Source organism: Macaca mulatta, chromosome 17, assembly GCF_049350105.2.
Source record: "Macaca mulatta isolate MMU2019108-1 chromosome 17, T2T-MMU8v2.0, whole genome shotgun sequence".
NCBI classification, from domain to species: Eukaryota; Metazoa; Chordata; class Mammalia; order Primates; family Cercopithecidae; genus Macaca; species Macaca mulatta.
In genome coordinates this window covers 51,959,201-51,985,652 of record NC_133422.1, presented here as the reverse complement: position 1 = coordinate 51,985,652, position 26,452 = coordinate 51,959,201, and positions in this window count along the sequence as shown.

The following is a 26,452-nucleotide window of genomic DNA, read 5'->3' as shown; positions in this document are numbered from 1 at the left end:
TCCCCTCAAGAAGCCTTTCGCTAAGACGGTTCTTGTGGAATTGGCAAAGTGATATTTGGAAGCCCATAGAGGGCTATTGTGAAAAAGGAAATATCCTCAGTTCAAATCTGGAAAGAAGCTTCCTGAGAAGCTGCTCTGTGATGTGTGACTTACACTCACAGAGTTAAATCTGTATTTCGTGGATCTCTTTGCTAGCCTTATTTCTGTGGAATCTGAGAACAGATATTTCGGATCCCTTTGAAGACTATAGGGCCATAGGAAATATCCTCCGATAACAAAGAGAAAGAAGCTTTCTGAGAAACTTCTTTGTGTTCTGTGAAATCATCTCACAGAGTTACAGCCTTCCAATCAAGAAGCCTTTCGCTAAGACAGTTCTTGTGGAATTGGCAAAGTGATATTTGGAAGCCCATAGAGGGCTATGGTGAAAAAGGAAATATCCTCAGATGAAATCTGGAAAGAAGCTTTCTGAGAAACTGCTCTGTGATGTGTGACTTCCACTCACAGAGTTACATCTGTATTTCGTGGATCTCTTTAATAGCCTTATTTCTGTGGTATCTGAGAACAGATATTTCGGATCCCTTTGAAGACTATAGGGCCAAAGGAAATATCCTCCGATAACAAAGAGAAAGAAGCTTTCTGAGAAACTTCTTTGTGTTCTGTGAAATCATCTCACAGAGTTACACCTTACCCCTCAAGAAGGCTTTCGCTAAGACGGTTCTTGTGGAATTGGCAAAGTGATATTTGGAAGCCCATAGAGGGCTATGTTGAAAAAGGAAATATCCTCAGATCAAACCTGGAAAGAAGCTTCCAGAAAAGCTGCTCTGTGATGTGTGACTTCCACTCAAAGAGTTACATCCGTATTTCGTGGCTCTCTTTGCTAGCCTTATTTCTGTGGAATCTGAGAACAGATATTTCGGATCCCTTTGAAGACTATAGGGCCAAAGGAAATATCCTCCGATAACAAAGAGAAAGAAGCTTTCCGAGAAACTTCTTTGTGTTCTGTGAAATCATCTCACAGAGTTACAGCTTTCCGCTCAAGAAGCCTTTCGCTAAGACAGTTCTTGTGGAATTGGCAAAGTGATATGTGGAAGCCCATAGAGGGCTATGGTGAAAAAGGAAATATCCTCAATTGAAATCTGGAAAGAAGCTTTCTGAGATACTGCTCTGTGATGTGTGACTTCCACTCACAGAGTTACATCTGTATTTCGTGGATCTCTTTGCTAGCCTTATTTCTGTGGAATCTGAGAACTAATATTTCGGATCCCTTTGAAGACTATAGGGCCAAAGGAAATATCCTCCGATAACGAAGAGAAAGAAGCTTTCTGAGAAACTTCTTTGTGTTCTGTGAAATCATCTCACAGAGTTACAGCTTTCCCCTCAAGAAGCCTTTCGCTAAGACAGTTCTTGTGAAATTGGCAAACTGATATTTGGAAGCCCTTAGAGGGCTATGGTGAAAAAGGAAATGTCCTCAGATGAAATCTGGAAAGAAGCTTTCCTAGAAACTTCTCTGTGGTGTGTGACTTCCACTCACAGAGTTACATCTGTATTTCGTGGATCTCTTTGCTAGCCCTATTTCAGTGGAATCTGAGAAAAGATATTTCGGATCCCTGTGAAGACTATAGGGCCAAAGGAAATATCCTCCGAAAACAAAGAGAAAGAAGCTTTCTGAGAAACTTCTTTGTGTTCTGTGAAATCATCTCACAGAGTTACAGCTTTCCCCTCAAGAAGCCTTTCGCTAAGACAGTTCTTGTGGAATTGGCAAAGTGATATTTGGAAGCCCATACAGGGATACGGTGAAAAAGGAAATATCCTCAGATGAAATCTGGAAAGAAGCTTTCTGAGATACTGCTCTGTGATGTGTGACTTCCACTCACAGAGTTACATCTGTATTTCGTGGATCTCTTTGCTAGCCTTATTTCTGTGGAATCTGAGAACAAATATTTCGGATCCCTTTGAAGACTATAGGGCCAAAGGAAATATCCTCCGATAACGAAGAGAAAGAAGCTTTCTGAGAAACTTCTTTGTGTTCTGTGAAATCATCTCACAGAGTTACAGCTTTCCCCTCAAGAAGCCTTTCGCTAAGACAGTTCTTGTGGAATTGGCAAAGTGATATTTGGAAGCCCTTAGAGGGCTATGGTGAAAAAGGAAATATCCTCAGATGAAATCTGGAAAGAAGCTTTCTGAGAAACTTCTCTGTGGTGTGGGACTTCCACTCACAGAGTTACATCTGTATTTCGTGGATCTCTTGGCTAGCCCTATTTCAGTGGAATCTGAGAAAAGATATTTCGGATCCCTTTGAAGACTATAGGGCCAAATGAAATATCCTCGGAAACAAAGAGAAAGAAGCTTTCTGAGAAACTTCTTTGTGTTCTGTGAAATCATCTCACAGAGTTACAGCTTTCCCCTCAAGAAGCCTTTCGCTAAGACAGTTCTTGTGGAATTGGCAAAGTGATATTTGGAAGCCCATACAGGGCTATGGTGAAAAAGGAAATATCCTCAGATGAAATCTGGAAAGAAGCTTTCTGAGATACTGCTGTGTGATGTGTGACTTCCACTCACAGAGTTTAATCTGTATTTCGTGGATCTCTTTGCTAGCCTTATTTCTGTGGAATCTGAGAACAGATATTTCGGATCCCTTTGAAGACTATAGGGCCATAGGAAATATCCTCCGATAACAAAGAGAAAGAAGCTTTCTGAGAAACTTATTTGTGTTCTGTGAAATCATCTCACACAGTTACAGCTTTCCCCTCAAGTAGCCTTTCGCTAAGACGGTTCTTGTGGAATTGGCAAAGTGTTATTTGGAAGCCCATAGAGGGCTAAGGGGAAAAGAAAATATCCTCAGATGAAATCTGGAAAGAAGCTTTCTGAGAAACTGCTCTGTGATGTGTGACTTCCACTCACAGAGTTACATCTGTATTTCGTGGATATCTTTGCTAGCCTTATTTCTGTGGAATCTGAGAACAGATATTTCGGATCCCTTTGAAGACTATAGGGCCAAAGGAAATATCCTCCGATAACAAAGAGAAAGAAGCTTTCTGAGAAACTTCTTTGTGTTCTGTGAAATTATCTCACAAAGTTACAGCTTTCCCCTCAAGTAGCCTTTCGCTAAGACGGTTCTTGTGGAATTGGCAAAGTGATATTTGGAAGCCATTGAGGGCTATGGTGCAAAAGGAAATATGCTCAGATGAAATCTGGAAAGACGCTTTCTGAGAAACTGCTCTGTGATGTGTGACTTCCACTCACAGAGATATATCTGTATTTCGTGGATCTCTTTGCTAGCCTTATTTCTGTGGAATCTGAGAACAGATATTTCGGATCCTTTTGAAGACTATAGGGCCAAAGGAAATATCCTCCGATAACAAAGAGAAAGAAGCTTTCTGAGAAACTTCTTTGTGTTCTGTGAAATCATCTCACAGAGTTACAGCTTTCCCCTCAAGAAGCCTTTCGCTAAGACGGTTCTTGTGGAATTGGCAAAGTGATATTTGGAAGCCCATAGAGGGCTATGGTGAAAAAGGAAATATCCTCAGATGAAATCTGGAAAGAAGCTTTCTGAGAAACTACTCTGTGGTGTGTGTCTTCCACTCACAGTGTTACATCTGTATTTCGTGGATCTCTTTGCTAGCCCTATTTCTGTGTAATCTGAGAACAGATATTTCGGATCCCTTTGAAGACTATAGGGGCAAAGGAAATATCCTCCGATAACAAATGAAAGAAGCTTTCTGAGAAACTTCTTTGTGTTCTGTGAAATCATCTCACAGAGTTACAGCTTTCCCCTCAAGAAGCCTTTCGCTAAGACGGTTCTTGTGGAATTGGCAAAGTGATATTTGGTAGCCCATAGAGGGCTATGGTGAAAAAGGAAATATCCTCAGTTCAAATCTGGAAAGAAGCTTCCTGAGAAGCTGCTCTGTGATGTGTGACTTCCACTCACAGAGTTAAATCTGTATTTCGTGGATCTCTTTGCTAGCCTTATTTCTGTGGAATCTGAGAACCGATATTTCGGATCCCTTTGAAGACTATAGGGCCATAGGAAATATCCTCCGATAACAAAGAGAAAGAAGCTTTCTGAGAAACTTCTTTGTGTTCTGTGAAATCATCTCCCAGAGTTACAGCTTTCCCCTCAAGAAGCCTTTCGCTAAGACAGTTCTTGTGGAATTGGCAAAGTGATATTTGGAAGCCCATAGAGGGCTATGGTGAAAAAGGAAATATCCTCAGATGAAATCTGGAAAGAAGCTTTATGAGAAACTGCTCTGTGATGTGTGACTTCCACTCACAGAGTTACATCTGTATTTCGTGGATCTCTTTAATAGCCTTATTTCTGTGGTATCTGAGAACAGATATTTCGGATCCCTTTGAAGACTATAGGGCCAAAGGAAATATCCTCCGATAACAAAGAGAAAGAAGCTTTCTGAGAAACTTCTTTGTGTTCTGTGAAATCATCTCACAGAGTTACACCTTACACCTCAAGAAGGCTTTCGCTAAGACGGTTCTTGTGGAATTGGCAAAGTGATATTTGGAAGCCCATAGAGGGCTATGGTGAAAAAGGAAATATCCTCAGATGAAATCTGGAAAGAAGCTTTCTGAGAAACTGCTCTGTGATGTGTGACTTCCACTCACAGAGTTACATCTGTATTTCTTGGATCTCTTTGCTAGTCTTATTTCTGTGGAATCTGAGAACAGATATTTCGGATTGCTTTGAAGACTATAGGGCCAAAGGAAATATCCTCCGATAACAAAGAGAAACAAGCTTTCTGAGAAACTTCTTTGTGTTCTGAGAAATCATCTCACAGAGTTACAGCTTTCCCCTCAGGAATCCTTTCGCTAAGACAGTTCTTGTGGAATTGGCAAAGTGATATTTGGAAGCCCTTAGAGGGCTATGGTGAAAAAGGAAATATCCTCAGATGAAATCTGGAAAGAAGCTTTCTGAGATACTGCTCTGTGATGTGTGACTTCCACTCACAGAGTTACATCTGTATTTCGTGGATCTCTTTGCTAGACTTATTTCTGTGGAATCTGAGAACAGATATTTCGGATCCCTTTTAAGACTAGAGGGCCAAAGGAAATATCCTCCGATAACAAAGAGAAAGAAGCTTTCTGAGAAACTTCTTTGTGTTCTGTGAAATCATCTCACAGAGTTACAGCTTTCCCCTCAAGAAGCCTTTCGCTAAGACAGTTCTTGTGGAATTGGCAAAGTGATATTTGGAAGCCCATAGAGGGCTATGTTGAAAAAGGAAATATCCTCAGATCAAACCTGGAAAGAAGCTTCCTGAAAAGCTGCTCTGTGATGTGTGACTTCCACTCACAGAGTTACATCCGTATTTCGTGGATCTCTTTGCTAGCCTTATTTCTGTGGAATCTGAGAACAGATATTTCGGATCCCTTTGAAGACTATAGGGCCAAAGGAAATATCCTCCGATAACAAAGAGAAAGAAGCTTTCCGAGAAACTTCTTTGTGTTCTGTGAAATCATCTCACAGAGTTACAGCTTTCCCCTCAAGAAGCCTTTCGCTAAGACAGTTCTTGTGGAATTGGCAAAGTGATATTTGGAAGCCCATAGAGGGCTATGGTGAAAAAGGAAATATCCTCAGATGAAATCTGGAAAGAAGCTTTCTGAGATACTGCTCTGTGATGTGTGACTTCCACTCACAGAGTTACATCTGTATTTCGTGGATCTCTTTGCTAGCCTTATTTCTGTGGAATCTGAGAAGAGATATTTCAGATCCCTTTGAAGACTATAGGGCCAAAGGAAATATCCTCCGATAACGAAGAGAAAGAAGCTTTCTGAGAAACTTCTTTGTGTTCTGTGAAATCATCTCACAGAGTTACAGCTTTCCCCTCAAGAAGCCTTTCGCTAAGACAGTTCTTGTGAAATTGGCAAACTGATATTTGGAAGCCCTTAGAGGGCTATGGTGAAAAAGGAAATATCCTCAGATGAAATCTGGAAAGAAGCTTTCCTAGAAACTTCTCTGTGGTGTGTGACTTCCACTCACAGAGTTACATCTGTATTTCGTGGATCTCTTTGCTAGCCTTATTTCTGTGGAATCTGAGAAAAGATATTTCGGATCCCTTTGAAGACTATAGGGCCAAAGGAAATATCCTCCGAAAACAAAGAGAAAGAAGCTTTCTGAGAAACTTCTTTGTGTTCTGTGAAATCATCTCACAGAGTTACAGCTTTCCCCTCAAGAAGCCTTTCGCTAAGACGGTTCTTGTGGAATTGGCAAAGTGTTATTTGGAAGCCCATAGAGGGCTAAGGGGAAAAGGAAATATCCTCAGATGAAATCTGGAAAGAAGCTTTCTGAGAAACTGCTCTGTGATGTGTGACTTCCACTCACAGAGTTACATCTGTATTTCGTGGATCTCTTTGCTAGCCTTATTTCTGTGGAATCTGAGAACAGATATTTCGGATCCCTTTGAAGACTATAGGGCCAAAGGAAATATCCTCTGATAACAAAGAGAAAGAAGCTTTGTGAGAAACTTCTTTGTGTTCTGTGAAATCATCTCACAAAGTTACAGCGTTCCCCTCAAATAGCCTTTCGCTAAGACGGTTCTTGTGGAATTGGCAAAGTGATATTTGGAAGCCATTGAGGGCTATGGTGAAAAAGGAAATATGCTCAGATGAAATCTGGAAAGAAGCTTTCTGAGAAACTGCTCTGTGATGTGTGACTTCCACTCACAGAGTTACATCTGTATTTCGTGGATCTCTTTGCTAGCCTTATTTCTGTGGAATCTGAGAAGAGATATTTCGGATCCCTTTGAAGACTATAGGGCCAAAGGAAATATCCTCCGATAACAAAGAGAAAGAAGCTTTCTGAGAAACTTCTTTGTGTTCTGTGAAATCATCTCACGGAGTTACAGCTTTCCCATCCAGAAGCCTTTCGCTAAGACAGTTCTTGTGGAATTGGAAAAGTGATATTTGGAAGCCCATAGAGGTCTATGGTGAAAAAGGAATTATCCTCAGATGGAATCTGGAAAGAAGATTTCTGAGAAACTGCTCTGTGATGTGTGACTTCCACTCACAGAGTTACATCTGTATTTCTTGGATCTCTTCGCTAGCCTTATTTCTGCGGAATCTGAGAACAGATATTTCGGATCCCTTTGAAGACTATAGGGCCAAAGGAAATATCCTCCGATAACAAAGAGAAAGAAGCTTTCTGAGAAACTTCTTTGTGTTCTGCGAAATCATCTCACAGAGTTACAGCTTTCCCCTCAAGAAGCCTTTCGATAAGACAGTTCTTGTGGAATTGGCAAAGTGATATTTGGAAGCCCATAGAGGGCTATGGTGAAAAAGGAAATATCCTCAGATGAAATCTGGAAAGAAGCTTTCTGAGAAACTGCTCTGTGGTGTGTGACTTCAACTCACAGAGTTACATCTGTATTTCGTGGATCTCTTTGCTAGCCTTATTTCTGTGGAATCTGAGAAGAGATATTTTTTATCCCTTTGAAGACTATACGGCCAAAGGAAATATCCTCCGATAACAAAGAGAAAGAAGCTTTCTGATAAACTTCTTTGTGTTCTGTGAAATCATCTCACAGAGTTACAGCTTTCCCCTCAAGAAGCCTTTCGCTAAGACAGTTCTTGTGGAATTGGCAAAGTGATATTTGGAAGCCCATAGAGGGCTATGGTGAAAAAGGAAATATCCTCAGATGAAATCTGGAAAGAGGCTTTCTGAGAAACTGCTTAGTGTTCTGTTAATTCATCTCACAGAGTGACATCTGTGTTTCGTGGATCTCTTTGCTAGCCTTATTTCTGTGGAATCTGAGAAGAGATATTTCGCATCCCTTTGAAGATTATAGGGCCAAAGGAAATATCCTCCGATAACAAAGAGAAAGAAGCTTTTTGTGAAACTTCCTTTTTTTCTGTGAAATCATCTCAAAGAGTTACAGCCTTCCCCTCAAGAAGTCTTTCGCTAAGACAGTTCTTGTGGAATTGGCAAAGTGATATTTGGAAGCCCATAGAGGGCTATGGTGAAAAAGGAATTATCCTCAGATGAAATCTGGAAAGAAGCTTTGTGAGAATCTGCTCTGCGATGAGTGCCTTCCACTCACAGAGTTACATCTGTATTTCGTGGATCTCTTTGCTAGCCTTATTTCTGGGGAATCTGAGAACAGATATTTCGGATCCCTTTGAAGACAATAGGGCCAAAGGAAATATCCTCCGATAACAAAGAATAAGAAGCTTTCTGAAAAACTTCTTTGTGTTCTGTGACATCCTCTCACAGAGTTGCAGCTTTCCGCTCAAGAAGCCTTTCGCTAAGACAGTTCTTGTGGAATTGGCAAAGTGATATTTGGAAGCCCATAGAGGGCTATGGTGAAAAAGGAAATATCCTCAGATGAAATCTGGAAAAAAGCTTTCTGAGAAACTGCTCAGTGATGTGTGACTTCCACTCACAGAGTTACATCTGTATTTCGTGGATCTCTTTGCAAGCCTTATTTCTGTGGAATCTGAGAAGAGATATTTCGGATCCCTTAGAAGACAACAGGGGCAAAGGAAATATCCTCCGATAACAAAGAGATAGAAGCTTTCTGAGAAACTTCTTTGTGCTCTGTGAAATCATCTCACAGAGTTACATCTTTCCCCTCAAGAAGCCTTTCGATAAGACAGTTCTTGTGCAATTGGCAAAGTGATATTTGGAAGCCCATAGAGGGCTATGGTGAAAAAGGAAATATCCTCAGTGGAAATCTGGAAAGAAGCTTTCTGAGAAACTGCTCTGTGTTGTGTGTCTTCCACTCACAGAGTTACATCTGTATTTCGTGGATCTCTTTGCAAGCCTTATTTCTGTGGAATCTGAGAACAGATATTTCGGATCCCTTTGAAGACTATAGGGCCAAAGGAAATATCCTCCGATAACAAAGAGAAAGAAGCTTTCTGAGAAACTTCTTTGTGTTCTGTGAAATCATCTCACAGAGTTACAGCTTTCCCCTTAAGAAGCCTTTCGCTAAGACAGTTCTTGTGGAATTGGCAAAGTGATATTTGGAAGCCCATAGAGGGCTATGGTGAAAAAGGAAATATCCTCAGAGGAAATCTTTCATGAAGCTTTCTGAGAAACTGCTCTGTGGTGTGTGTCTTCCACTCACAGAGTTACATTTGTATTTCGTGGATCTCTTTGCTAGCCTTATTTCTGTGGAATCTGAGAACAGATATTTCGGATCCCTTTGAAGACTATAGGGCCAAAGGAAATATCCTCCGATAACAAAGAGAAAGAAGCTTTCTGAGAAACTTCTTTGTGTTCTGTGAAATCATCTCACAGAGTTACAGCTTTCCCCTCAAGAAGCCTTTCGCTAAGACAGTTCTTGTGGAATTGGCAAAGTGATATTCGGAAGCCCTTAGAGGGCTATGGTGAAAAAGGAAATATCCTCAGATGAAATCTGGAAAGAAGTTTTGTGAGAAACTGCTCTGCGATGAGTGACTTCCACTCACAGAGTTACATCAGTATTTCGTGGATCTCTTTGCTAGCCTTATTTCTGGGGAATCTGAGAACAGATATTTCGGATCCCTTTGAAGACAATAGGGCCAAAGGAAATACACTCCGATAACAAAGAATAAGAAGCTTTCTGAAAAACTTCTTTGTGTTCTGTGACATCCTCTCACAGAGTTGCAGCTTTCCGCTCAAGAAGCCTTTCGCTAAGACAGTTCTTGTGGAATTGGCAAAGTGATATTTGGAAGCCCGTAGAGGGCTATGGTGAAAAAGGAAATATCCTCAGATGAAATCTGGAAAGAAGCCTTCTGAGAAACTGCTCTGTGATGTGTGACTTCCACTCACAGAGTTACATCTGTATTTCGTGGATCTCTTTGCAAGCCTTATTTCTGTGGAATCTGAGAAGAGATATTTCGGAAGCCTTAGAAGACAACAGGGGCAAAGGAAATATCCTCCGATAACAAAGAGAAAGAAGCTTTCTGAGAAACTTCTTTGTGCTCTGTGAAATCATCTCACAGAGTTACATCTTTCCCTTGAAGAAGCCTTTCGATAAGACAGTTCTTGTGCAATTGGCAAAGTGATATTTGGAAGCCCATAGAGGGCTATGGTGAAAAAGGAAATATCCTCAGTGGAAATCTGGAAAGAAGTTTTCTGAGAAACTGCTCTGTGGTGTGTGTCTTCCACTCACAGAGTTACATCTGTATATCGTGGATCTCTTTGCTAGCCTTATTTCTGTGGAATCTGAGAACAGATATTTCGGATCCCTTTGAAGACTATAGGGCCAAAGGAAATATCCTCCGATAACAAAGAGAAAGAAGCTTTCTGAGAAACTTCTTTGTGTTCTGTGAAATCATCTCACAGAGTTACAGCTTTCCCCTCAAGAAGCCTTTCGCTAAGACAGTTCTTGTGGAATTGGAAAAGTGATATTTGGAAGCCCATAGAGGGCTATGGTGAAAAAGGAAATATCCTCAGAGGAAATCTTTAATGAAGCTTTCTGAGAAACTGCTCTGTGGTGTGTGTCTTCCACTTACAGAGTTACATTTGTATTTCGTGGATCTCTTTGCTAGCCTTATTTCTGTGGAATCTGAGAACAGATATTTCGGATCCCTTTGAAGACAATAGGGGCAAAGGAAATATCCTCCGATAACAAAGAGAAAGAAGCTTTCTGAGAAACTTCTTTGTGTTCTGTGAAATCATCTCACAGAGTTACAGCTTTCCCCTCAAGAAGGCTCTCGCTAAGACGGTTCTTGTGGAATTGGCAAAGTGATATTTGGAAGCCCATAGAGGGCTATGGTGAAAAAGGAAATATCCTCAGATGAAATCTCGAAAGAAGCATTCTGAGAAACTGCTCTGGGATGTGTGACTTCCACTCACAGAGTTACATCTGTATTTCGTGGATCTCTTTGCTAGTCTTATTTCTGTGGAATCTGAGAACAGATATTTCGGATTCCTTTGAAGACTATAGGGCCAAAGGAAATATCCTCCGATAACAAAGAGAAAGAAGCTTTCTGAGAAACTTCTTTGTGTTCTGTGAAATCATCTCACAGAGTTACAGCTTTCCCCTCAAGAAGCCTTTCGCTAAGACAGTTCTTGTGGAATTGGCAAAGTGATATTTGGAAGCCCTTAGAGGGCTATGGTGAAAAAGGAAATATCCTCAGATGAAATCTGGAAAGAAGCTTTCTGAGATACTGCTCTGTGATGTGTGACTTCCACTCACAGAGTTACATCTGTATTTCGTGGATCTCTTTGCTAGCCTTATTTCTGTGGAATCTGAGAACAAATATTTCGGATCCCTTTTAAGACTATAGGGCCAAAGGAAATATCCTCCGATAACAAAGAGAAAGAAGCTTTCTGAGAAACTTCTTGTGTTCTGTGAAATCATCTCACAGAGTTACAGCTTTCCCCTCAAGAAGCCTTTCGCTAAGACGGTTCTTGTGGAATTGGCAAAGTGTTATTTGGAAGCCCATAGAGGGCTATGGGGAAAAGGAAATATCCTCAGACGAAATCTGGAAAGAAGCTTTCTGAGAAACTGCTCTGTGATGTGTGACTTCCACTCACAGAGTTACATCTGTATTTCGTGGATCTCTTTGCTAGCCTTATTTCTGTGGAATCTGACAACAGATATTTCGGATCCCTTAGAAGACTATAAGGCCAAAGGAAATATCCTCCGATAACAAAGAGAAAGAAGCTTTCTGAGAAACTTCCTTGTGTTCTGTGAAATCATCTCACAGAGTTACAGCTTTCCCCTCAAGAAGCCTTTCGCTAAGACAGTTCTTGTGGAATTGGCAAAGTGATATTTGGAAGCCCATAGAAGGCTATGTTGAAAAAGGAAATATCTTCAGATCAAATCTGGAAAGAAGCTTCCTGAAAAGCTGCTCTGTGATGTGTGACTTCCACTCACAGAGTTACATCCGTATTTCGTGGTCTCTTTTCTAGCCTTATTTCTGTGGAATCTGAGAACAGATATTTCGGATCCCTTTGAAGACTATAGGGCCAAAGGAAATATCCTCCGATAACAAAGAGAAAGAAGCTTTCCGAAAAACTTCTTTGTGTTCTGTGAAATCATCTCACAGAGTTACAGCTTTCCCCTCAAGAAGCCTTTCGCTAAGACAGTTCTTGTGGAATTGGCAAAGTGATATTTGGAAGCCCATAGAGGGCTATGGTGAAAAAGGAAATATCCTCAGATGAAATCTGGAAAGAAGCTTTCTGAGATACTGCTCTGTGATGTGTGACTTCCACTCACAGAGTTACATCTGTATTTCGTGGATCTCTTTGCTAGCCTTATTTCTGTGGAATCTGAGAACAAATATTTCGGATCCCTTTGAAGACTATAGGGCCAAAGGAAATATCCTCCATAACGAAGAGAAAGAAGCTTTCTGAGAAACTTCTTTGTGTTCTGTGAAATCATCTCACAGAGTTACAGCTTTCCCCTCAAGAAGCCTTTCACTAAGACAGTTCTTGTGGAATTGGCAAAGTGATATTTGGAAGCCCTTAGAGGGCTATGGTGAAAAAGGAAATATCTTCAGATGAAATCTGGAAAGAAGCTTTCTGAGATACTGCTGTGTGATGTGTGACTTCCACTCACAGAGTTTAATCTGTATTTCGTGGATCTCTTTGCTAGCCTTATTTCTGTGGAATCTGAGAACAGATATTTCGGATCCCTTTGAAGACTATAGGGCCATAGGAAATATCCTCCGATAACAAAGAGAAAGAAGCTTTCTGAGAAACTTATTTGTGTTCTGTGAAATCATCTCACACAGTTACAGCTTTCCCCTCACGTAGCCTTTCGCTAAGACGGTTCTTGTGGAATTGGCAAAGTGTTATTTGGAAGCCCATAGAGGGCTAAGGGGAAAAGGAAATATCCTCAGATGAAATCTGGAAAGAAGCTTTCTGAGAAACTGCTCTGTGATGTGCGACTTCCACTCACAGAGGTACATCTGTATTTCGTGTATCTCTTTGCTAGCCTTATTTCTGTGGAATCTGAGAACAGATATTTCGGATCCCTTTGAAGACTATAGGGCCAAAGGAATTATCGTCCGATAACAAAGAGAAAGAAACTTTCTGAGAAACTTCTTTGTGTTCTGTGAAATCATCTCACAGAGTTACAGCTTTCCGCTCAGAAGCCTTTCGCTAAGACAGTTCTTGTGGAATTGGCAAAGTGATATTTGGAAGCCCATAGAGGGCTATGGTGAAAAAGGAAATATCCTCAGATGAAATCTGGAAAGAAGCATTCTGAGAAACTGCTCTGTGATGTGTGACTTCCACTCACAGAGTTACATCTGTATTTCGTGGAACTCTTTGCTAGCCTTATTTCTGTGGAATCTGAGAACAGATATTTCCCATCCATTTGAAGACTATAGGGCCAAAGGAAATATCCTCCGATAACAAAGAGAAAGAAGCTTTCTGAGAAACTTCTTTGTGTTCTGTGAAATCATCTCACAGAGTTACAGCTTTCCTCTCAAGAAGCCTTTCGCTAAGACAGTTCTTGTGGAATTGGCAAAGTGATATTTGGAAGCCCTTAGAGGGCAATGGTGAAAAAGGAAATATCCTCAGATGAAATCTGGAAAGAAGCTTTCTGAGAAACTTCTCTGTGGTGTGTGACTTCCACTCACAGAGTTACATCTGTATTTCGTGGATCTCTTTGCTAGCCTTATTTCTGTGGAATCTGAGAACAGATATTTCGGATCCCTTTGAAGACTATAGGGCCAAAGGAAATATCCTCCGATAACAAAGAGAAAGAAGCTTTCTGAGAAACTTCTTTGTGTTCTGTGAAATCATCTCACAGAGTTACAGCTTTCCCCTCAAGAAGCCCTTCGCTAAGACAGTTCTTGTGGAATTTCCAAAGTGATATTTGGAAGCCCATAGAGGGCTATGGTGAAAAAGGAAATATCCTCAGATCAAACCTGGAAAGAAGCTTCCTGAAAAGCTGCTCTGTGATGTGTGACTTCCACTCACACAGTTACATCTGAATTTCGTGGATCTCTTTGCTAGCCTTATTTCTGTGGAATCTGAGAACAGATATTTCGGAACCCTTTGAAGACTATGGGTCCAAAGGAAATATCGTCCGATAACAAAGAGAAAGAAACGTTCTGAGAAACTTCTTTGTGTTCTGTGAAATCATCTCACAGAGTTACAACTTTCCCCACAAGAAGCCTTTCGCTAAGACAGTTCTTGTGGATTTGGCAAAGTGATATTTGGAAGCCCATCGAGGGCTATGGTGGAAAAGGAAATATGCTCAGATGAAATCTGGAAAGAAGCTTTCTGAGATACTGCTCTGTTATGTGTGACTTCCACTCACAGAGTTACATTTGTATTTTGTGGATCTCTTTGCTGACCTTATTTCTGTGGAATCTGAGAACAGATATTTCGGATCCCTTTGAAGACTATAGGGCCAAAGGAAATATCCTCCAATAACAAAGAGAAAGAAGCTTTCTGAGAAACTTCTTTGTGTTGTGTGAAATCATCTCACAGAGTTACAGCTTTCCGCTCAAGATGCCTTTCGCTAAGACAGTTCTTGTGGAATTGGCAGAGTGATATTTGGAAGCCCATAGAGGGCTATGGTGAAAAAGGAAATATCCTCAGATGAAATCTGGAAAGAAGTATTCTGAGAAACTGCTTTGTGATGTGTGACTTCCACTCACAGAGTTACATCTTTATTTCGTGGATCTCTTTGCTATCCTTATTTCTGTGTAATCTGAGAACAGATATTTCGGATCCCTTTGAAGACTATAGGGCCAAAGGAAATATCCTCCGATAACAAAGAGAAAGAAGCTTTCTGAGAAACTTCTTTGTGTTCTGTGAAATCATCTCACAGAGTTACAGCTTTCCCCTCAAGAAGCCTTTCGCTAAGACAGTTCTTGTGGAATTGGCAAAGTGATATTTGGAAGCCCATAGAGGGCTATGGTGAAAAAGGAAATATCCTCAGATGAAATCTGGAAAGAAGTTTTCTGAGAAACTGATCTGTGATGTGTGACTTCCACTGACAGAGTTACATCTGTATTTTGTGGATCTATTTGCGAGCCTTATTTCTGTGGATTCTGAAATATCCTCCGATTACAATGAGAAAGAAGCTTTCCGAGAGTCTTCTTTGTGCTCTGTGAAATCATCTCACAGAGTTACAGCTTTCCCCTCAAGAAGCCTTTCGATAAGACAGTTCTTGTGGAATTGGCAAAGTGATATTTGGAAGCCCATAGAGGGCTATGGTGAAAAAGGAAATATCCTCAGTGGAAATCTGGAAAGAAGCTTTCTGAGAAACTGCTCTGTGGTGTGTGTCTTCCACTCACAGAGTTACATCTGTATTTCGTGGATCTCTTTGCTAGCCTTATTTCTGTGGAATCTGAGAACAGATATTTCGGATCCCTTTGAAGACTATAGGGCCAAAGGAAATATCCTCCGATAACAAAGAGAAAGAAGCTTTCTGAGAAACTTCTTTGTGTTCTGTGAAATCATCTCACAGAGTTACAGCATTCCTCTCAAGAAGCCTTTCGCTAAGACAGTTCTTGTGGAATTGGCAAAGTGATATTTGGAAGCCCACAGAGGGCTATGGTGAAAAAGGAAATATCCTCAGAGGAAATCTGGAAAGAAGCTTTCTGAGAAACTTCTCTGTTATGTGTGTCTTCCACTCACAGTGTTACATCTGTATTTCGTGGATTTCTTTGCTAGCCCTATTTCTGTGGAATCTGAGAACAGATATTTCGGATCCCTTTGAAGACTATAGGGGCAAAGGAAATATCCTCTGATAACAAACAGAAAGAAGCTGTGTGAGAAACTTCTTTGTGTTCTGTGAAATCATCTCACAGAGTTACAGCTTTCCCCTAAAGAAGCCTTTCGCTAAGACAGTTCTTGTGGAATTGGCAAAGTGATATTTGGAAACCCTTAGACGGCTAAGGTGAAAAAGGAAATATCCTCAGAGGAAATCTGGAAAGAAGCTTTCTGAGAAACTACTCTGTGATGTGTGAGTTCCACTCACAGAGTTACATCTGTATTTCGTGGATCTCTTTGCTAGCCTTATTTCTGTGGAATCTGAGAAGAGATATTTTGGATACCTTTGAAGACTATAGGGCCAAAGGAAATATCCTCCGATAACAAAGAGAAAGAAGCTTTCTGAGAAACTTCTTTGTGTTCTGTGAAATCATCACCCAGAGTTACAGCTTTCCCCTCAACAAGCCTTTCGCTAAGACAGTTCTTGTGGAATTGGCAAAGTGATATTTGCAAGCCCATAGAGGGCTATGGTGAAAAAGGAAATATCCTCAGAGGAAATCTGGAAAGAAGCTTTCTGAGAAACTGATCTGTGGTGTGTGTCTTCCACTCACAGAGTTACATCTGTATTTCGTGGATCTCTTGGCTAGCCTTATTTCTCTGGAATCTGAGAACAGATATTTCTTATCCCTTTGAAGACTATAGGGGCAAAGGAAATATCCTCCGATAACAAAGAGAAGGAAGCTTTCTGAGAAACTTCTTTGTGTTCTGTGAAATCATCTCACAGAGTTACAGCTTTCCCCTCAAGAAGCCTTTCGCTAAGACAGTTCTTGTGGAATTGGAAAAGTGATATTTGGAAGCCCATAGAGGGCTATGGTGAAAAAGGAAATATCCTCAGAGGAAATCTGGAAAGAAGCTTTCTGAGAAACTACTCTGTGGTGTGTGTCTTCCACTCACAGTGTTACATCTGTATTTCGTGGATCTCTTTGCTAGCCCTATTTCTGTGTAATCTGAGAACAGATATTTCGGATCCCTTTGAAGGCTATAGGGGCAAAGGAAATATCCTCCGATAACAAAGAGAAAGAAGCTTTCTGAGAAACTTCTTTGTGTTCTGTGAAATCATCTCACAGAGTTACAGCTTTCCCCTCAAGAAGCCTTTCGATAAGACAGTTCTTGTTGAATTGGCAAAGTGATATTTGGAAGCCCATAGAGGGCTATGGTGAAAAAGGAAATATCCTCAGATGAAATCTGGAAAGAAGCTTTCTGAGAAACTGCTCTGTGGTGTGTGACTTCCACTCACAGAGTTACATCTTTATTTCGTGGATCTCTTTGCTAGCCTTATTTCTGTGGAATCTGAGAAGAGATATTTTGGATCCCTTTGAAGACTATACGGCCAAAGGAAATATCCTCCGATTAGAAAGAGAAAGAAGCTTTCTGAGAAACTTCTTTGTGTTCTGTGAAATCATCTCACAGAGTTACAGCTTTCCGCTCAAGAAGCCTTTCGCTAAGACAGTTCTTGTGGAATTGGCAAAGTGATATTTGGAAGCCCATAGAGGGCTATGGTGAAAAAGGAAATATCCTCAGATGAAATCTGGAAAGAAGCTTTCTGAGAAACTGCTTAGTGTTCTGTTAATTCATCTCACAGAGTTACATCTGTGTTTCGTGGATCTCTTTGCTAGCCTTATTTCTGTGGAATCTGAGAAGAGATATTTCGCATCCCTTTGAAGATTATAGGGCCAAAGGAAATATCCTCCGATAACAAAGAGAAAGAAGCTTTTTGTGAAACTTCCTTTTGTTCTGTGAAATCATCTCAAAGAGTTACAGCTTTCCCCTCAAGAAGCCTTTCGCTAAGACAGTTCTTGTGTAATTGGCAAAGTGATATTTGGAAGCCCATAGAGGGCTATGGTGAAAAAGGAAATATCCTCAGATGAAATCTGGAAAGAAGCTTTGTGAGAAACTGCTCTGCGATGAGTGACTTCCACTCACAGAGTTACATCTGTATTTCGTGGATCTCTTTGCAAGCCTTATTTCTGGGGAATCTGAGAACAGATATTTCGGATCCCTTTGAAGACAATAGGGCCAAAGGAAATATCCTCCGATAACAAAGAATAAGAAGCTTTCTGAAAAACTTCTTTGTGTTCTGTGACATCCTCTCACAGAGTTGCAGCTTTCCGCTCAAGAAGCCTTTCGCTAAGAGAGTTCTTGTGGAATTGGCAAAGTGATATTTGGAAGCCCATAGAGGGCTATGGTGAAAAAGGAAATATCCTCAGATGAAATCTGGAAAGAAGCTTTCTGAGAAACTGCTCTGTGATGTGTGACTTCCACTCACAGAGTTACATCTGTATTTCGTGGATCTCTTTGCTAGCCTTATTTCTGTGGAATCTGAGAACAGATATTTCGGATCCCTTAGAAGACAACAGGGGCAAAGGAAATATCCTCCGATAACAAAGAGAAAGAAGCTTTCTGAGAAACTTCTTTGTGCTCTGTGAAATGATCTCACAGAGTTACATCTTTCCCCTCAAGAAGCCTTTCGATAAGAAAGTTCTTGTGCAATTGGCAAAGTGATATTTGGAAGCCCATAGAGGGCTATGGTGAAAAAGGAAATATCCTCAGTGGAAATCTGGAAAGAAGCTTTCTGAGAAACTGCTCTGTGGTGTGTGTCTTCCACTCACAGAGTTACATCTGTATTTCGTGGATCTCTTTGCAAGCCTTATTTCTGTGGAATCTGAGAACAGATATTTCGGATCCCTTTGAAGACTATAGGGCCAAAGGAAATATCCTCCGATAACAAAGAGAAAGAAGCTTTCTGAGAAACTTCTTTGAGTTCTGTGAAATCATCTCACAGAGTTACAGCTTTCCCCTCAAGAAGCCTTTCGCTAAGACAGTTCTTGTGGAATTTCCAAAGTGATATTTGGAAGCCCAAAGAGGGCTATGGTGAAAAAGGAAATATCCTCAGAGGAAATCTTTAATGAAGCTTTCTGAGAAACTGCTCTGTGGTGTGTGTCTTCCACTCACAGAGTTACATTTGTATTTCGTGGATCTCTTTGCTAGCCTTATTTCTGTGGAATCTGAGAACAGATATTTCGGATCCCTTTGAAGACAATAGGGGCAAAGGAAATATCCTCCGATAACAAAGAGAAAGAAGCTTTCTGAGAAACTTCTTTGCGTTCTGTGAAATCCTCTCACAGAGTTACAGCTTTCCCCTCAAGAAGCCTATCGCTAAGACAGTTCTTGTGGAATTGGCAAAGTGATATTTGGAAGCCCATAGAGGGCTATGGTGAAAAAGGAAATATCCTCAGATGAAATCTGGAAAGAAGTTTTCTGAGAAACTGATCTGTGATGTGTGACTTCCACTCACAGAGTTACATCTGTATTTCGTGGATCTCTTTGCTAGCCTTATTTCTGTGGAATCTGAGAAGAGATATTTCGGATCCCTTTGAAGACTATAGGGCCAAAGGAAATATCCTCCGATAAAAAAGAGAAAGAAGCTTTCTGAGAAACTTCTTTGTGTTCTGTGAAATCATCTCACGGAGTTACAGCTTTCCCATCCAGAAGCCTTTCGCTAAGACAGTTCTTGTGGAATTGGCAAAGTGATATTTGGAAGCCCATAGAGGTCTATGGTGAAAAAGGAATTATCCTCAGATGGAATCTGGAAAGAAGATTTCTGAGAAACTGCTCTGTGATGTGTGACTTCCACACACACAGTGTTACATCTGTATTTCTTGGATCCCTTCGCTAGCCTTATTTCTCTGGAATCTGAGAACAGATATTTCGGATCCCTTTGAAGACTATAGGGCAAAAGGAAATATCCTCCGATAACAAAGAGAAAGAAACTTTCTGAGAAACTTCTTTGTGTTCTGTGAAATCATCTCACAGAGTTACAGCTTTCCCCTCAAGAAGCCTTTCGCTAAGACAGTTCTTGTGGAACTGGCAAAGTGATATTTGGAAGCCCATAGAGGGCTATGGTGTAAAAGGAAATATCCTCAGAGGAAATCTGGAAAGAAGCTTTCTGAGAAACTGCTCTGTTATGTGTGTCTTCCACTCACAGTGTTACATCTGTATTTCGTGGATTTCTTTGCTAGCCCTATTTCTGTGGAATCTGAGAACAGATATTTCGGATCCCTTTGAAGACTATAGGGGCAAAGGAAATATCCTCCGATAACAAAGAGAAAGAAGCTTTCTGAGAAACTTCTTTGTGTTCTGTGAAATCGTCTCACAGAGTTACAGCTTTCCCCTCAAGAAGCCTTTCGCTAAGACAGTTCTTGTGGAATTGGCAAAGTGATATTCGGAAGCCCATAGAGGGCTATGGTGAAAAAGGAAATATCCTCAGATGAAATCTGGAAAGAAGCTTTGTGAGAAACTGCTCTGCGATGAGTGACTTCCACTCACAGATTTACATCTGTATTTCGTGGATCTCTTTGCTAGCCTTATTTCTGGGGAATCTGAGAACAGATATTACGGATCCCTTTGAAGACAATAGGGCCAAAGGAAATATCCTCCGATAACAAAGAATAAGAAGCTTTCTGAAAAACTTTTTTGTGTTCTGTGACATCCTCTCACAGAGTTGCAGCTTTTCGCTCAAGAAGCCTTTCGCTAAGACAGTTCTTGTGGAATAGGCAAAGTGATATTTGGAAGCCCGTAGAGGGCTATGGTGAAAAAGGAAATATCCTCAGATGAAATCTGGAAAGAAGCTTTCTGAGAAACTGCTCTGTGATGTGTGACTTCCACTCACAGAGTTACATCTGTATTTAGTGGATCTCTTTGCAAGCCTTATTTCTGTGGAATCTGAGAAGAGATATTTCGGATGCCTTAGAAGACAACAGGGGCAAAGGAAATATCCTCCGATAACAAAGAGAAAGAAGCTTTCTGAGAAACTTCTTTGTGCTCTGTGAAATCATCTCACAGAGTTACATCTTTCCCCTCAAGAAGCCTTTCGATAAGACAGTTCTTGTGCAATTGGCAAAGTTGTATTTGGAAGCCCATAGAGGGCTATGGTGAAAAAGGAAATATCCTCAGTGGAAATCTGGAAAGAAGCTTTCTGAGAAACTGCTCTGTGGTGTGTGTCTTCCACTCACAGAGTTACATCTGTATTTCGTGGATCTCTTTGCTAGCCTTATTTCTTTGGAATCTGAGAACAGATATTTCGGATCCCTTTGAAGACTATAGGGCCAAAGGAAATATCCTCCGATAACAAACAGAAAGAAGCTTTCTGAGAAACTTCTTTGTGTTCTGTGAAATCATCTCACAGAGTTACAGCTTTCCCCTCAAGAAGGCTTTGGCTAAGACAGTTCTTGTGGAATTGGCAAAGTGATATTTGGAAGCCCATAGAGGGCTATGTTGAAAAAGGAAATATCCTCAGAGGAAATCTTTAATGAAGCTTTCTGAGAAACTGCTCTCTGGTGTGTGTCTTCCACTCACAGAGTTACATTTGTATTTCGTGGATCTCAATGCTAGCCTTATTTCTGTGGAATCTGAGAACAGATATTTCGGATCCCTTTGAAGACAATAGGAGCAAAGGAAATATCCTCCGATAACAAAGAGAAAGAAGCTTTCTGAGAAACTTCTTTGTGTTCTGTGAAATCATCTCACAGAGTTACAGCTTTCCCCTCAAGAAGTCTATCGCTAAGACAGTTCTTGTGGAATTCGCAAAGTGATATTTGGAAGCCCATAGATGGCTATGGTGAAAAAGGAAATATCCTCAAATGAAATCTGGAAAGAAGTTTTCTGAGAAACTGATCTGTGATGTGTGACTTCCACTCACAGAGTTACATCTGTATTTCGTGGATCTCTTTGCTAGCCTTATTTCTGTGGAATCTGAGAAGAGATATTTCGGATCCCTTTGAAGACTATAGGGCCAAAGGAAATATCCTCGGATAACAAAGAGAAAGAAGCTTTCTGAGAAACTTCTTTGTGTTCTGTGAAATCATCTCACGGACTTACAGCTTTCCCATCCAGAAGCCTTTCGCTAAGACAGTTCTTGTGGAATTGGCAAAGTGATATTTGGAAGCCCATAGAGGGCTATGGTGAAAAAGGAATTATCCTCAGATGGAATCTGGAAAGAAGATTTCTGAGAAACTGCTCTGTGATGTGTTACTTCCACTCACAGACTTACATCTGTATTTCTTGGATCTCTTCGCTAGCCTTATTTCTCTGGAATCTGAGAACAGATATTTCGGATCCCTTTGAAGACTATAGGGGCAAAGGAAATATCCTCCGATAACAAAGCGAAAGAAGCTTTCTGAGAAACTTCTTTGTGTTCTGTGAAATCATCTCAAAGAGTGACAGCTTTCCCCTCAAGAAGCCTTTCGCTAAGACAGTTCTTGTGGAACTGGCAAAGTGATATTTGGAAGCCCATAGAGGGCTAAGGTGAAAAAGGAAATATCGTCAGAGGAAATCTGGAAAGAAGCTTTCTGAGAAACTGCTCTGTTATGTGTGTCTTCCACTCACAGTGTTACATCTGTATTTCGTGGATTTCTTTGCTAGCCCTATTTCTGTGGAATCTGAGAACAGATATTTCGGATCCCTTTGAAGACTATAGGGACAAAGGAAATATCCTCCGATAACAAAGAGAAAGAAGCTTTCTGAGAAACTTCTTTGTGTTCTGTGAAATCATCTCACAGAGTTACAGCTTTCCCCTCAAGAAGCCCTTCGCTAAGACAGTTCTTGTGGAATTGGCAAAGTGATATTTGGAAGCCCATAGAGGGCTGAGGTGAAAAAGGAAATATCCTCAGAGGAAATCTGGAAAGAAGCTTTCTGAGAAACTAGTCTGTGATGTGTGACTTCCACTCACAGAGTTACATCTGTATTTCGTGGATCTCTTTGCAAGCCTTATTTCTGTGGAATCTGAGAAGAGATATTTCGGATCCCTTAGAAGACAATAGGGGCAAAGGAAATGTCCTCCGATAACAAAGAGAAAGAAGCTTTCTGAGAAACTTCTTTGTGCTCTAAGAAATCATCTCACAGAGTTACATCTTTCCCCTCAAGAAGCCTTTCGATAAGATAGTTCTTGTGGAATTGGCAAAGTGATATTTGGAAGCCCGTAGAGGGCTATGGTGAAAAACGAAATATCCTCAGTGGAAATCTGGAAAGCAGCTTTCTGAGAAACTGCTCTGTTTTGTGTGTCTTCCACTCACAGAGTTACATCTGTATTTCGTGTACCTCTTTGCTAGCCTTATTTCTGTTGAATCTGAGAACAGATATTTCGGATCCCTTTGAAGACTATAGGGCCAAAGGAAATATCCTCCGATAACAAAGAGAAAGAAGCTTTCTGAGAAACTTCTTTGTGTTCTGTGAAATCATCTCACAGAGTTACAGCTTTCCCCTCAAGAAGTCTTTCGCTAAGACAGTTCTTGTGGAATTTGCAAAGTGATATTTGGAAGCCCTTAGAGGGCTATGGTGAAAAAGGAAATATCCTCAGAGGAAATCTGGAAAGAAGCTTTCTGAGAAACTGCTCTGTGGTGTGTGTCTTCCACTCACAGAGTTACATTTGTATTTCGTGGATCTCTTTGCTAGCCTTATTTCTGTGGAATCTGAGAACAGATATTTCGGATCCCTTTGAAGACAATAGGGGCAAAGGAAATATCCTCCGATAACAAAGAGAAAGAAGCTTTCTGAGAAACTTCTTTGTGTTCTGTGAAATCATCTCACAGAGTTACAGCTTTCCCCTCCAGAAGCCTTTCGCTAAGACAGTTCTTGTGGAATTGGCAAAGTGATATTTGGAAGCCCATAGAGGGCTATGGTGAAAAAGGAAATATCCTCAGATGAAATCTGGAAAGAAGCTTTCTGAGAAACTGCTCTGTGATGTGTGACTTCCACTCACAGAGTTACATCTGTATTTTTGGATCTCTTTGCTAGCCTTATTTCTGTGGAATCTGAGAACAGATATTTCGGATCCCTTTGAAGACTATAGGGCCAAAGGAAATATCCTCCGATAACAAAGAGAAAGAAGCTTTCTGAGAAATTTCTTTGTGTTCTGTGAAATCATCTCACAGAGTTACAGCTTTCCCCTCAAGAAGATTTTCGCTAAGACAGTTCTTGTGGAATTGGCAATGTGATATTTGGAAGCCCATTGAGTGCTGTGGTGAAAAAGGAAATATCCTCAGATGAAATCTGGAAAGATGCTTTCTGAGAAACTGCTCTCTGATGTGTGACTTCCACTCACAGAGTTACATCTGTATTTGGTGGATCAGTTTGCCAGCCTTATTTCTGTGGAATCTGAGAACAGATATTTCGGATCCCTTTGAAGACTATAGGGCCAAAGGAAATATCCTCCGATAACAAAGAGAAAGAAGCTTTCTGAGAAACTTCTTTGTGTTCTGTGAAATCATCTCACAGAGTTACAGCTTTCCCCTCAAGAAGCCTTTCGCTAAGACAGTTCTTGTGGAATTGGCAAAGTGATATTTGGAAGCCCATAGATGGCTATGGTGAAAAAGGAAATATCCTCAGATGAAATCTGGAAAGAAGCTTTCTGAGAAACTGCTCTGTGATGTGTGACTTCCACTCACAGAGTTACATCTGTATTTGGTGGATCTCTTTTCTAGCCTTATTTCTGTGGAATCTGAGAACAGATATTTCGGATCCCTTTGAAGACTGTAGGGCCAAAGGAAATATCCTCCGATAACAAAGAGAAAGAAGCTTTCTGAGAAATTTCTTTGTGTTCTGTGAAATCATCTCACAGAGTTACAGCTTTCCCCTCAAGAAGACTTTCGCTAAGGCAGTTCTTGTGGAATTGGCAGTGTGATATTTGGAAGCCCATTGAGGGCTGTGGTGAAAAAGGAAATATCCTCAGATGAAATCTGGAAAGATGCTTTCTGAGAAACTGCTCTCTGATGTGTGACTTCCACTCACAGAGTTACATCTGTATTTGGTGGATCTCTTTGCTAGCCTTATTTCTGTGGAATCTGAGAACAGATATTTCGGATACCTTTGAAGACTATAGGGCAAAAGGAAATATCCTCCGATAACAAAGAGAAAGAAGCTTTCTGAGAAACTTCTTTGTGTTCTGTGAAATCATCTCACAGAGTTACAGCTTTCCCCTCAAGAAGCCTTTCGCTAAGACAGTTCTTGCGGAATTCGCAAAGTGATATTTGGAAGCCCATAGAGGGCTATGGTGAAAAAGGAAATATCCTCAGATGAAATCTGGAAAGAACTTTTCTGAGAAACTGCTCTGTGATGTGTGACTTCCACGCACAGAGTTACATCTGTATTTCGTGGATCTCTTTGCTAGCCTTATTTCTGTGGAATCTGAGAACAGATATTTCGGATCCCTCTGAAGACAATAGGGCCAAAGGAAATATCCTCCGATAACAATGAGAAAGAAGCTTTTTGAGAAACTTCTTTGTGCTATGTGAAATCATCTCACAGAGTTACAGCTTTCCCCTCAAGAAGCCTTTCGCTAAGACAGTTCTTGTGGAATTGGCAAAGTGATATTTGGAAGCCCATTGAGGACTATGGTGAAAAAGGAAATATCCTCAGTGGAAATCTGGAAAGAAGCTTTCTGAGAAACTGCTCTGTGGTGTGTGTCTTCCACTCACAGAGTTACATCGGTATTTCGTGGATCTCTTTGCTAGCCTTATTTCTGTGGAATCTGAGAACAGATATTTCGGATCCCTTTGAAGACTATAGGGCCAAAGTAAATATCCTCTGATAGCAAAGAGAAAGAAGCTTTCTGAGAAACTTCTTTTTGTTCTGTGAAATCATCTCACAGAGTTACAGCTTTCCGCTCAAGAAGCCTTTCGCTAAGACGGTTCTTGTGGAATTGGCAAAGTGATATTTGGAAGCCCATAGAGGGCTATGGTGAAAAAGGAAATATCCTCAGATGAAATCTGGAAAGAAGTTTTCTGAGAAACTGCTATGTGATGTGTGACTTCCACTCACAGAGTTACATCTGTATTTCGTGGATCTCTTTGCTAGCCTTACTTCTGTGGAATCTGAGAACAGATATTTCGGATCCCTTTGAAGACAATAGGGCCAAAGGAAATATCTTCCGATAACAATGAGAAAGAAGCTTTTAGAGAAACTTCTTTGTGCTCTGTGAAATCATCTCACAGAGTTACAGCTTTCCCCTCAAGAAGCCTTTCGATAAGATACTTCTTGTGGAATTGGCAAACTGATATTTGGAAGCCCATAGAGGACTATGGTGAAAAAGGAAATATCCTCAGATGAAATCTGGAAAGATGCTTTCTGAGAAACTGCTATGCGATGTGTGACTTCCACTCACAGAGTTACATCTGTATTTCGTGGATCTCTTTGCTAGCCTTATTTCTGTGAAATCTGAGAACAGATATTTCGGATCCCTTTGTGACTATAGGGCCAAAGGAAATATCCTCCGATAACAAAGAGAAAGAAGCTTTCTGAGAAACTTCTCTGTGTTCTGTGAAATCATCTCACAGAGATACAGCTTTCCCCTCAAGAAGCCTTTCGCTAAGACAGTTATTGTGGAATTGGCAAAGTGATATTTGGAAGCCCATAGAGGGCTATGTTGAAAAACGAAATATCCTCTGATGAAATCTGGAAAGAAGCTTTCTGAGAAACGGCTCTATGATGTGTGATTTCCACTCACAGAGTTACATCTGTATTTCGTGGATCTCTTTGCTAGCCTTATTTCTGTTGAATCTGAGAACAGATATTTCGGATCCCTTTGAAGACTATAGGGCCAAAGGAAATATCCTCCGATAACTAAGAGAAAGAAGCTTTCTGAGAAACTTCTCTGTGTTCTGTGAAATCATCTCACAGAGATACAGCTTTCCCCTCAAGAAGCCTTTCGCTAAGACAGTTCTTGTGGAATTGGCAAAGTGATATTTGGAAGCCCATAGAGGGCTATGGTGAAAAAGGAAATATCAT